This window comes from Phocoena phocoena, chromosome 16 (assembly GCF_963924675.1).
Source record: "Phocoena phocoena chromosome 16, mPhoPho1.1, whole genome shotgun sequence".
NCBI lineage: Eukaryota > Metazoa > Chordata > Mammalia > Artiodactyla > Phocoenidae > Phocoena > Phocoena phocoena.
The window spans coordinates 13270330-13279511 of NC_089234.1; the positions used below are offsets into that span (position 1 = coordinate 13270330).

Sequence of the window (9182 nt, forward strand, 5' to 3'; positions counted from 1 at the left end):
GGCTCGGGATATCCCACAAAGATGCTGGTCTATCTGTGTGTTTCTGTAATGTCTACCGCCATGTACTCAGGAGCACTTGAAAGAGAATCACAAAGGTGGGAGAAAGCAGCCTCCTGGGTTCTGGGGCTTCTCCCGGTGAGGTGTGGCCAAAGGGCTGAGGACCAATCAAGACAAGAAGTAGGTCTACCTCTTCTGGAATGTTCTGATCCCAGGAGTGAGCCTGGGTTACAAGTTCAAGGAGTTCTTAAGCCTAGCCCCTCAACAGCAGCGGCCCTTTCCCCACCACTGCAGCCTACAGTATCTGTGGGCAGTGTCCAGGCAAAGGACGCCAGTGGCTAAAGACGTCTCCCTGGTCTCCCTGGGGTTCCAGCCTTCAACCTGGCTTTGCCAGCAGTCACATGCTTGCTCTGCTGTTCAGCATGGCTAGCTCCGAAGGGTAGGATTGGATTGGAGGAGGAAACTATGTCCACATTTTACTTTAATCGCCTCTGGTTGAATTTGTTGCAATGAAAATGTGGGGTTTTAAGTACACTTTTTTTTACTCCCTTAAAATGACAGTGGGGATTGGTGGAGGGCGGAGAGATGGGGCCGGTGGATGGGGTAAAGAGACCTTTCCATGACTTGTCTGCAATGAGGGCTTCCTGGTGACCCAACCCAGACAGCGTCCCGGCAGCATGGGGGAGGGAGTGTGGCCCAGCCCTTGCCTTCTTCTTCTTCCCTTCTTGCTTCCAAACACGGGTTTGGTACCCACAGACCCCTTCAGGTCTTGCTCATTCCGTCCACGAGGCTTATTCAGAGGCTGCACTCAAACCCTAACATCAAAGACGATCTGGACACGGAGCCAGGGTGAAGCCCCAAACTGCCACCATTTGATTATTTTTCCATGTGTCTCATGGTTTTGCTTTGACACTATTTCTACCAGTACCTTTTTTTTAAATTTAATGTGTGATACTTAGATATACCCAAAAAGTTTAAAATATAATTACCACCTTTATGCCCACCACCCAGTTTAAGAAACAAACTTTTTACCAATAGAGTTGAAGCTGATCACACTCTCTCCTCCCGCTCCTCAAAGTAACCTGAATTTGGCACCCATCCTATGTATCAGTTGGGATTAAGTTTAGCTACAAATCACAGAAAACCCAAAACAGTTGCTCAAGCAAGATAGAAGTTTATTCAATTTCATAAAAAGAGATCTGAAGGAAAGCAGTTCAGGGCTGCTGTGGGAGCTCCATGATACTCAAGGACCAGCTGTCCTGTGTGCCGCCATCTACAGTACAGTTTCTACCTCCTGGACTAAGATAGCTGCGAAGATCCAGCCATTTCATCTACTTTCAAGCCAGCAAGAAGGAGAAGGGAAGGAAAGAAGGTGACTTCTTGAAAACTGCATGCTATGGTTCCATCATATCCCACTGCCCAGAACTGAGTCACAAGGCTGCGCCCAGTTGCAAGAGAAGGTGGAAGATGTAGCTTTATTCCACCTGGCTCTGTGCCCAGTTAAAAATCAGGAGTTGCCTTCTAAGGCAGAAAGGGAGAGTGAGATTGAGAGACACCTAGTGGTCTCTGCCACATCACAGTCTTTTTTTTTTCTTTCTTTCATAATTGAGATTTTATTGGTGGTTTTGAGGATCAGTACACAGACATTTCAATTTGTACACAATTCTTAACATACGTACCAAAAATCTAAAAAATCATGTACTTGTAATTCTTTTCTGAACAGTTATTCCAGTGACTTTCCAGCTTAAAATTTGGAGGCAAATTTTCCTTGACAGGAAATCAAGTAGCAATATCTTCAAATATTGATATGCTGTTGCATCGTAAGTCCCCGTAATTCACAATTTAATACACTACACACTCATATTGTCAGTCACAGCACGTTAACAAAGTTACTAGAAGAACTGGACTACCGCGACCAAAGATGTTAGAGTGCACAAAATCCACAGGTGTGTGATATTAATCAGACTTGGCTTTTTTCTCTCCTGCTTCATCAGCGGCTGGGCTCTCCTCATTTTTAGTTTCTCCATTTTCTGCAGGGAAGTCTTCTTTAGTCTCTTGGTTGGCCACTTCGGCCTGTTTTCCTTTTGCTCCCCTTCTTCCTTTTGTCTGCATTTTTTTGTCTGAAGATTTATCCTTTCCTGCCACCTCATTTGATTCAGTTTCCACTTTTGTAGGAGCCGGTTTAGCTGACAATCTCACCGATCTCCTCTTGGGCTCCTCCTTCGCCGCCCCCTCGGTGGAGGTGACCTTCCTCTTGGGCATCGTGGTGGCGGGGGCCGGTGCGTGCCAGGTGCCTGCAGGCCGAGATGTGCCAAGAGGCTTCGTGACGCTGGGCTGCCTGACCGCTGCCACTCCTCCCGCCGCCGCCGCCGCCGCCGCCGCCGCCGCCGCCCGAGCTGTTGAGACCCGCCCACATCACAGTCTTAGCCAGAATGCCAATTTAGGACCTTTTTCTTTTTTTTAAAGAACATTTCTAAGTATTTAGTTTAATTCAAGTATGCAAATAATAAAGCTCAATGAATTTTCACAGATGGATCGAGATATAGAATGTTACCAAAAGCCCAGAAAGCCCTCCTTAAAACAAAAAAAGAATTCAATTAGAAAATAAAATCCCTGGCTTCCCTGGTGGCGCAGTGGTTGAGAGTCCGCCTGCCGATGCAGGGGACGCGGGTTCGTGCCCCGGTCCGGGAAGATCCCACGTGCCGCGGAGCAGCTGGGCCCGTGAGCCATGGCCGCTGAACCTCCGCGTCCGGAGCCTGTGCTCCGCAACGGGAGAGACCACGACGGTGAGAGGCCCGCATACCACAGAAAAAAAGAAAGAAAGAAAAGAACATCCCAGGTTAGTAGCTAGCTCATTCCATGTTGGCTCACAAGAATTTAGTTTGCATTACTCCGTGGTCTTAACAAGAGTGTATTCCCACTTTCTCTTCGGTAAGTCTTTCTCCTGATGGACAAACTGAAGTTGAACTTCCCTCAAGAGAAATGCTGACTGACAAGGGATATGTCCATGGATTTGATACAGATGACTTTTACCGTGCAACTATGATGTGCCAGCAGCTATGCTGAGTGAAGATGCCACTTTTGATGCCATCCCCACTCCTGGATCTGCCACTGCCTGGGGTGTGTGACGTCACCTGAAACTGAAGTCGCTAGAGCCAGCTCTGCCTTAGGCTTCTCATCTGCAGAATGGGGGTAATATTACTGTGATGATTCAAAGAGAAAAATGTTGCCCACGTGGTCTATAAATATGAAACTCAAAGACGTTGCCCATTCCTCTCGGGAGACCAAGTTTCTGAGTTCTACCTGCACCATTATCGCCCCAGCCAACGGCTCCGTTTCTGATGGTGCCTCGTGGCTCTCATGAAGGCGGGAGCCAGCCACCTCCCATCACAGAGCTGACGGCACACCGAGCACTGAGGAAGCATCTGCTTGACAGAGCCCAGGGCTTTGCCATTTTCTCCTTTTTTAACTGGATCTGCGCTGTGACCCCTTTGCCTCATGCTACTGCAGCCCTCCCCTAGGCTTCTGGAACTCTCGGGCTGTCTACATGCTTGACCTTTGTGTCGCCTTCTTCCCTCCCACCCTTTCATATTGTGCCAGCCCATACAGACTTAGCTCTTTTCATCTTGCTTCATAAATCATTTCTGTAAGTCGAGTCCCTGAAAATGTTTCCCCTGAACTGCCTCCAAACCGTATCTAAAACACTTACCTTCTGGTAAATGCATCATGGCCGATTCAGTCTGCCACCGCTGCTGTCATTACCAGAAGAAAGACGATATGGAAACTGCAGAGGAGCAGAAAAGGCAGGCCCTGGCACTCTGTAGGTTGCCATGTGTTTCCCTTTTTTAAAGATGCTGAAACAGCATTGAAAAGCCTTGCATGTAATTTACATTTTGGTCTTTACCATAGTGGTATGACCTGGTGGTTAAGGGTTTGGACTCTAGCATGAGTGCTTGGGTTAATGTCCTGGTTTCATCACTTGTTTGCTGTGTGGACCTTGGCCAAGTCACTTAACTTCTCAGAGCCTCCGCTTCCTCAGCTATAAAATGGGAATGGTGAGTGTTTACCTCATGGACAGTTATGGGAATTAAGTGAGATAATGCACGCACAGTTCCCCATGTGGTGCCTGCTACTTAATGAGTGCTCAGTAAGTGTTAGCGGTTGTTGGTTTTCCCTGTGGCCTACTTAATAGCCATCCTCTTGTCATTATGAGCAAAACCCTGGTTTTATGCTGGATGCCAATATACCTTGGTTTAAAAACAATGATGCTAATGTTTTCTGGCTTCCCTTGCACTCAGAAGTAGTCATGTGACTCAGTTCTTTCCAAGATGACTTCAGCTGGAATCCTCAGTAATGCACCCAGGAAAGCTTTTTCAAGGGAGCAAACTGAATTTGGCATGTGCCTGTCTGCCCTTCTCCCCTTCCTCCTTTTTCTTGTTTCGAATGTGAGTGTGATGTCTGGAGCTTCAGCAGCCATATTGTGACCATGAGCCAGATTTGAGAATGGCAGCCATATGCTCAGAATGATGGAACAGAAGAATAAAATGAGGCTGGGCCTCTTCTCCCGGATGATGTTGTGGAGCTGCCATACTAGCCCTGGAGTGCCGTCCTTCAGACTTCTTGTTACCAAATAAATGAATGAATAACCCCCACCCCCCAATCTGCTTAAACCTTTATTTGTCAGGTTTCTATTACTAGCAACCATGCACAACTCCTACCTGCTACAAGCATTAGGCTTCTTCTGATTAGGAACAACTCCAATTAAAGCTGGATGGGAGCCTGAAGTGGTTTTCAAACAGTGTGCCACAGAAGCTGGGAGGTTCCATGGAGCTCCCCTCTCAGACTGGAGATTGGGAGTGGGGGCATATGGGACCATGCTGCCTCTTCCTACCCCATCTTTTTTTCCCAACTTCGTCTTAACGTGTTGCACGGGTAGAGGTGGCCCAGTTAGCTTTTGTTTAAAGAACAGATTCCAGGGCAAAAAAAGTAAAAAGTTTGGAAATCAATGTACCTTTTCCAACGCCCTCATTTTATAGACGAGTGATCCGAGGCCCCAAAAGTGAGGTCTCTTGCCCAGTGAAGCTCAGCCAGGCAGAGCCAAGAGGAGAACCCCAAGTTTTCTGCTCCTTACGGGTGCCCTGCCAAGTGCTGGAACTGCCACAAAAAAAAAAGCAGATCCAAAGAGTTTACAATCCCTGACGAAGCCCCAACCCGCCGAGCCCTGATCAGCTGCCCACTCTAGGGGGAATGGACAGGCCTCTCCAGTTAGAACTAATGAGGGCTGGGAATGCCCTTTCAAGGCTCTGGGCAGCCAGTCTGCCCTCCTGCTGAGAAAAAGTTGGACCTGTTTCCTCTTCTTTCTAAGTAATTCATTAATTGTTTGTTTATTTTTTTAAAACACACACACACACACACTAGATGCAAAGGAGGTGAATGGATGGTGTGAAATCCTCAGTACATGGGGTTCTTTGTCCCTGTTCCTGTAGTTCTGCTTTTCAAAATGCTGGCTTAATCAATTCAAGATCAATGGCTGCTAAGTTGCAGCTGTAAACACCGCCTCATTCAAGGTCAATTAGAGAGCAACCCAATGTTCTATGGCAGGAAGTTAACTATGGGAGGGCCTTATTCACAGAGCCTTCAAATACTGTTTAGACGCCCTGTCCTTGCAGAGCTGCCCTGTTTGGGCACACTTGGTCTACTCAGTAGAAAACGAATTGCCATTTGGGTGGAATAACCAGATGTAATAACAATTCAAAATATCTCATTCTAGGACTTTAACTAGAAACTCTTTTCCTCATCCCTCCAATCCATCCATCCATCCATCTATCCAATAAGTATTTATTGAGCACCTACTCATGTGTCTGGCACCGGTCCCAGAGAAAATAGGCAAGGTCCTCACTTGGAGCTTATTTGGCGGCGGGGTGGGGGGAGTGGAGAGAGACTGAAAACCAGCACATAAACAAGCAAAGACCAGAGCCTTTGCAAGCCCCCCGGAGGAGGCCACAGGGCACCTCGTCCGGGACAGCCAGGACAATGTAGCCCCACCCCCAGCCCAGCCCCCTGATTTAAAGCTGTGGTTAACTATCTTCGGTAGCTCTCTGATAAGTAATCTTATCAGGTGTTTACTGATTATCCAGCGCTCAGTGTTAAGTGCTTAAACTGGATTCTTCAGCTTAACTCTTTTAGGAAACAGGCTTTCTTCCCTCCTGCTGCCCCCAGGCAACCAGTGGGAGAGAGGGACCCCCAGAGCTCTCAGGGAGACCCAGATATCAGGGTGACCTCAGCAGCATTTCCCTTTGTGAGCAATGGCCTGGGGCTGCTTAAGGACTCTTCTTTATAACCTACAAAGCTTTCAGGACATCTGTGTGAGCCAAAAGAAAGAAATCAGCGTAACGTCATCTTTCATAAATTCATCAGGCAACTATTTGAACAGGCAGTGGAGGGGAACCAGAATGGATACTCCACTCAGAATTAGAGACCCAAGTTCAAATCTTCCTTCCACCACCCCTCCCTCCTTTGGCAAGCCCTTAATTTACGGAGGCTCACTTTCCTAACCTATAAACCAGTGATAACACTGTCCTACTCGTGGAACTGTTCTGAGGATTTAGTTTTAAGTGATGCTGAGCACATTCCTGGCATAGCGGGGGTGAGGGGGTGGGGGTGGGGGGGTGGGGGTGGGGGTGAGGGGGTGAGGGGGTGGGGGTGGGGGGGCGGGCCTTCATTGATAGTGGCCGAATCTGCCTTGAGGCAGGGAGTCTCACTAAGAGATCAGGAGGGTGGCTTGAGCCAGAGGCACTGAGGGTCTGACCTAAAGAGGGAGCCTTGGGGATGAGAAAAATGGCTGGGAAAGATGTTGAAGTACTAAGGTCAGTGGGCCTTAGCCACTACCTAGGTAGGAGTGGGGGACAGCAATTCAGGAGGGCAAGGGACTGGGAGAAGCTTGGGAGACTTACTGGGGGTGGTGCCATTGACAAAGACTGGGGGCACCAGAGATGCTCAGTTTGGGGGTGCCAGTGGGCCACCAGGTAGACCTCCATAGGCACCTGGCCGCTGGGGACTGTGGAGTTATCCATGTGGTGGTAGTCATGGCAGCAGTGGTTGGGGAGCTCTTGAAGGAAACATCCACTGTTTTCCACTGTCCAGCACATGCACACACACCCGTTTGAAGAACTTCTCCCCCTCCACTCCCATTAGGGGCATCTGGCAGGACCGCCGAGCCCTGCCCCACAAAATACAAGGGTAGACCACAGGCCTAACCCCACTTGATCCCAGCACACAACTCCCTTGGCCACGCGATTGCTCCAGTGGTGAGCTTATGACCCAGCACAGTGTTCAGAGCCCTTCCTCAGGATTTTTAAGTTGGAGTTGGAGGAGAAGGGCTTGGTCTTTGAGTCCCAGAGTGGGAAGGAATTGAGAGCTGCCAGGTACCATCCTCTGTGGTATGTGGAAAAGCTAATTTGCTGGAGAGAATAAGCCAAGCAGAGACAAGCAGAGTTGAGAAATGGAGAATCCTGACAGCAACGTTTTCCAGATTCCAGTCCCCCAAACCCCCAAAGCTGCTGTGCTTCCTGGAGTTCTTTGAGCTACTCCAGGCATGTAAGTCATTAAATTCCCTTTACGTTCAACTTGGCTTAATTTGGGTTTCTGTCACTTGCAACCCACAGTTTCTTGGCTACCTCAGTTCTCAAAGGCAGAAAGATTACAACACTTGGGTATTCATGGAGCCATTTGAGAAGCAGATGAAAGCGATGGATACATACACAAAATGTTGTCTACAACCTAATGTTCCACCCATGGGCTTCTAGAACCTCTGGGATACAGGAAACAGCAGAGAGCCTAGGCTGACCATTGGGGGGCAGTTCCTTTCAGAAGACCAGGGGAGACTTGGGCCAGAGGAGAAGCAAGAGCATAGAGATGGAAGGAGAACCAAGAAGAGGCATCATGGCAGAAGTCAAGGATGAAATATTCCAAGAGGGAGGTTGCCACCAGTGACTGACCAAGGGTTGAGAAAGGCCATGAAATTTGGGAACTGCAGAATGGATGCCATGGGGAGCTCAGGAAGTAAAGCGTGGGGCAGGTTCACAGAAGCCAGGTTGCAAGGTATGTAAGAGTGAATGACCCTTGGAAAGACTACGCTTAGGGAAAAAAGCCAGACACAAGTGGCCACGTGTTCTATAACATTTATATGAAATGTCCGGGCTAGAATAGGCCGATCCATAGAGACAGAAAGTAGTTTAATGGTTGCCAGAGACTGAGGGAGGGAGGAATTGGGAGTGACTGATGGTGAGTGTGGGGTTTCTTTTCAGGGTGATGAAAACGTTCCAGAATTAGATAGCGGTGACGGTTGCACACCACAGTGAATACACTAAAACCACTAAATCGTACAATTTAAAAGAGTGACTCTTATGGCATGTGAATTATATCTCAATTTAAAGAAAAAAAATGAGTGAGTGGTAAAGGATGGAAAACAGCAAGAATAGACCCTCCTCTGAGGAGCTTAGCATGGGTGGCAGGACCGAAAAAAAAAAGATTTTTCAGGATGAGAAACCCTGACTTCAGAGAGAAGGTAGATGTGTGTGGAGGGCAAAATAATGACGCCCCCGAAATGTCCCTGTCTTAATCCCTGGAACCTAGGAATAAGTTACCTAACATGGCAAAGGGGAATTAAGGCTTCAAATGGAATTAATGTAGCTAATCAGCTAACCTTAAAATTGACAGATTTTCCTGGATTATCTGGATGGGACTAAAGTAATCACAAGGGTCCTTAAACGTACGAGGAGGCAGAACAGTAAGTATCAGCGTGACTCAGTGTGAGAAAGACATATGAGCTCCTGCTAGCTTTGATGATGCAGGAAGAAGGGGCCACAAGCCGAGAAAGTGAGCAGCTTCTAGAAGCCAGAAAAGACAAGGAACTGGATTCTCCCCTAGAGCCTCCAGGAGGAAAAGCAGTCCTGCTGACACCTTGACTTTGGCCCAGTGAGACCTGTGTCAGACTTCTGACCTGCAGAACTCTAAGATAAATTCGTGTTGTTTAAGTTCTGGGTACTTTGTTACAACAGCCACAGGAAACTAATACTGTGGGATATTCCAAAGATAGAGATGATTAAAGTCCAGTGGATATGAGACGGTGGTGATATGGGAAGAACTTCGGCTGAGAGCCAACTGATGTGTGAAACCCCAAACTG

The 9182-nt window shown here is 47.9% G+C and overlaps 1 pseudogene; it reads right to left on the reverse strand.

The window, feature by feature from the left end:
- Window positions 1-1953: 1953 nt before the first annotated feature.
- LOC136136652 (non-histone chromosomal protein HMG-14 pseudogene) lies at window positions 1954-2259 on the reverse strand (annotated as a pseudogene).
- Between the last annotated feature and the right edge of the window lie 6923 nt (window positions 2260-9182).